Raw genomic sequence first — 4,730 nt, 5'->3', positions numbered from 1 at the left:
TACTAAACATATTCCTATAGTTGTTGAATCTAGAGGTTCAGAGAAAAAAATTTCTAAATTTATAAACTTCTTTCCTACGACTAAACCCCCGTTCTTTTTCTTAAAACCCGTTATTTCTATAGGAGTATTAGGAGGCTTTATTACACAATAATTATCAGGGTGTTTTGAACTAAAAATACAGTTATTGTGATAGTACTGAAACGTTCTATTTTTAAGTAATTTTAAACCAACACATACAGGTTTTGTCACCTAATTCTCGAGTGAAATTCTATTAAAAAGTTGTTGTAGCACATGCGTTGGTTTCTTTACATATTTTTTTAGGGTTTGCAAATAGTTTTCGAAAGCATATGCAGATGAGCCAGATAAAAAGCCTATTGCTTTAATATTTTCTGCTAAGTGAAGCAGGTGATGAACATTGTATGTCACGCTGGTTTCTCCTAAGCCTGTATCAGCTATTTAAAATGCAACCCTGCATCAGTCGTCGATTGGGGATATTAGAGCATGACAAATATATGACACTGCTGAATGAGCGCAACAGAGATGTATGATCACATGTATACGTACGTGTGAGGGGAAAATTGGGTAGAATCTTCACGCGGCCTATGGCAAACTACCTGGTTTTTTACCCGCTCATGGTTGGCAGGGTATGTTTTATGCTACATGGGGTTGTTTTCAAGCGTACAATTTAATACATGTGTGTGTGTGTTTAATGTTATCTCATCTGTAAATTTATGACTTGTGTCCCGATGCATTTTTAAATAAGGAAAAATTACGAGTAAGATAGAGTAAAACGACAATTCCATTTTCCCATATAAAAGTTGAGCACTTACTTGCTGTCAAACATTTGACGGTATTTGTACTCTCAGTTCCACTCGAAGTTGACGAACGCATTAAAACAAGACTTTTCAATCGACAACATAATATCAACTTTGCTCATAACATCGTGTATTTAAATTTCTATTTCAAATTTCAAAATATATAAATATAATTAATGTGTAGACATGTTTGATGGTGCCAACCTTACAGTGTTACCAACTCTCAAAAATACTTTTATTATAATAACGGGGCATCTCTGCCTGTGCAGACTCCACATTGCTCATTGCTTACTAGATATAGAATACTACATAGTTTGCCACATATGGTAAGCTAGAAGCTGTCTCTTCAGCAGTTTAACAGCGCAGTTTTTATTTATATGAAAATTTTGAAGAGGCAACATATTCCATTTCCACATATGCCGACGGCATTTTAATTTCGGTAATATGAAAATTAGAAGAGCGAGTTAAGACGGTTGTATTATATTATAAAAATAAAGTACATTTTCAAAATAACATTTAATATTTAGTTTAATATTGTTAATTTATAGAAATATTATGGAAATTGGGTTGTGAAGTCTTAAACTTAATAAACTTATACAAGCATAAATAAAAATATAATTTCTCATTTTAAATTTATTTTTTTAATTTCAAAATATAAATATAATTAATGTGTTGACATGTTTGATGGTGCCAACCTTACAGTGTTACCAACTCTCAAAAATACTTTTATTATAATAACGGAGCATCTTTGCCTGTGCAGACTCCACATTGCTCATTGCTTACTAGATATAGAATACTACATAGTTTGTCATATATCGTAAGCTAGAAGCTGTCTCTTCAGCAGTTTAACAGCGCAGTTTTCATTTATATGAAACTTTCGAAGAGGCAACATATCCCATTTCCACATATGCCGACGGAATTTTAATTTTGGTAATATGAAAATTAGAAAAGCGAGTTAAGACGGTTGTGTTATATTATAAAAATAAAGGACATTTTCAAAATAACATTTAATATTTAGTATAATCTTGTTAATTTATAGAAATATTATGCAAATTGGGTTGGGAGGTCTTAAATTTAATAAAATTTTATAAGCATAAATCAAAATATCATTTCCCATTTTAAATTTATTATTTTAATTGGTATATAAAAGTTATGCCACATTCATTATATAGTAGTCCAAAAATATTAATTCTTATTTTTCCCAGAAATACATTTGTAAAAAAGGATCTTTATCCTTTGTTATTATCTTATTTTTTCCAAAAATACATTTGTAAACAAAAGGATATTTATCCTTTTTTTATGTTCCACACAAAAGATTTAAGGAGTTCAAGAGCTCAAAACGTGCCCTACATCAGCTACCTACCCGACGGCATTTCGCAAATGATAAAATAAATTTTTCAAGAGCTCAAAGCATACGCTACATCATCTCGAACCTACCTACCCTACGCTTTTGCGCAAATGATTATATCATGATAGCAAATGCCCACATACAGATTTGGCAATGGCAATAGCAGTTAGTATTCTATAAATCCTGTCGAGATGCCCTGTAATAAGTGTATCCGAACTTTCCATTGTTTTGTCATCTCATGTAAAAAGCACGTGTATCCGAACGTTACATTGTTTTGTACATACATTTAGAGACTTTTTGCTGCGCTCCTACTTTAACATCCTTGGTTTTGTCATCTCATGTTAAAAAAAAGAAACATTTAATTGGAGAAATAAGAAAGTAATAAGTAAGTAATAAGTGTATCCGAACGTTCCATTGTTTTGTCATCTCATGTAAAAAGCACGTTATCCGAACGTTACATTGTTTTGTCCATAAATTTAGAGACTTTTTGCTGCGCTCCTACTTTAACATCCTTGGTTTTGTCATCTCATGTTAAAAAAAAGAAACATTTAATTGGAAAAATATTGAAATACTGCTAAAAGTGATTTTCTTCTCGCTGCTTACAATGCCGAGGAAAAGAAAACGACCTGACATAGGTCGTCGAAGTCGTGTAAATGTGCAACGAGCTACTTTACGCTCCAACCGCACGAATGACCAGCGAGATGCTGATAATGATAACAGTCGTACAAGTATGGGAGAATTACGTTCGAGAGTAAATAACTATCAAGTGGATAGGGGGAGAATGGAACGAGTTCGTGCACATCGATCACAACAGCAGCGAGCACGGGATAACGAATTTAATCGATTCCGCAGACGCAATGCTCCTGTAAACCTCGAACGAGGAGCATTTTCCCACGACCCGGAATTTGATTATAGTGCCGACAAATCTGTGACGATTGGAGAAATGTCAATCATTTGTCAACATTGTAAAGCATTAAAGTACAGTAGTGAACCTGCAGGATTATGTTGTGCTGGTGGCAATGTACAATTGCCTCAATTGGTTCCACCACCTGAACCGTTACACTCATTAGTTAATGGGATGGAAAGTGAGTCTAAACACTTCTTGGCTAACATCCAAAAATATAATAATTGCTTCCAAATGACATCGTTTGGTGCAACGCATATAGTACAAGACGGGTTCATGCCTACTTTCAAGGTAGTATACCATAATTGTTTTAGTGAAATTTTAATTTGTATTTGTATCACAATTAATTTAACCAGTTCTTAAACAATTACAGATACAAGGACAAATTCATCACCTACTGGGGGCAATGCTGCCAGTGCCAGGTACAGATCATAAATTTTTGCAAATTTATTTTATGGGCAATCAAGATGTGGAAGTTGATACACGTTGTGGTCATAATCCAACCGTCAAGCGAATCATTGTCCAACAACTGCAAACATTTCTTCACGAGAATAATGAATTAGTGAAGATGTTCAAAATGGCACTGGATCGGATGCCATCAGACAGCCATAATATTGTAATAAGAGCCGACAAAACACCTGCTGGAGAGCATGCAAGGAGGTTTAATTCACCGACAATAGATGAGTGGCTGTTGTCGTTGTTGGAGAGAATTTGCAATCAAGAGATATTGTACTTCATCGACGGAACAATGAATTGAAACGTGTATATGAAACGCATAGAGCTTATGATGCTTTACAATACCCATTAATTTTCTGGCACGGAGAAGATGGGTACCATTTTAATATCAAAATGGTTAATCCAACAACAGGTAATTAGATTATACAAAATAAAATATTTTATATGTTCAATATATAAATGTATTTTTTTATCATATGTACTTCCAGGTGCTGATACACACAAAAAAGTCAGTGCCATGAATTATTATGCATACAGACTCATGATCCGTGAAGGTGAAGTAAATCACATTTTGATGTGTCAACGGCTCTTTCATCAGTATTCAGTGGACATGTACGTCAAAATTGAGACTAAAAGATTGACATACATCCGTCTTAACCAACAGCAGCTTCGATCTGAAGAGTACATTCATCTTCGCGATGCAATCAATGCTGACGGCAATGTAAATAATGTAGGAAGAATGACAATTTTACCGGCCACTTACATCAGAAGCCCGCGCCACATGCACGAGTACGCTCAAGATGCGACGTCTTATGTTCGAAAGTATGGCCGTCCAGACCTATTTATTACATTTACCTGTAACCCACAATGGATTGAAATAAAAAAAGAACTGCTACACAAGCAAACACCACTTGATAGGCAGGACATCACAGCCAGAGTTTACAAGCAAAAATTAAAATCTTTAATGAATTTAATTACAAAGCATCGTGTGTATGGCCAAGTACGTTGTTGGATGTACTCAGTTGAGTGGCAAAAGCGTGGTTTGCCACATGCTCATATATTAGTCTGGTTGGTTGACAAAATAAGGTCAGAAGAAATTGATTCCATTATTTCAGCCGAAATTCCTGATGAAACGGTTGACCCAAAATTGCATACGATAGTAACTAAACACATGATACATGGACCTTGCGGAGTTTTCACCCGAGAA

Source organism: Bactrocera neohumeralis, unplaced genomic scaffold (assembly GCF_024586455.1).
Source record: "Bactrocera neohumeralis isolate Rockhampton unplaced genomic scaffold, APGP_CSIRO_Bneo_wtdbg2-racon-allhic-juicebox.fasta_v2 cluster09, whole genome shotgun sequence".
NCBI classification, from domain to species: Eukaryota; Metazoa; Arthropoda; class Insecta; order Diptera; family Tephritidae; genus Bactrocera; species Bactrocera neohumeralis.
Note: the sequence above shows the minus strand (reverse complement) of the source record.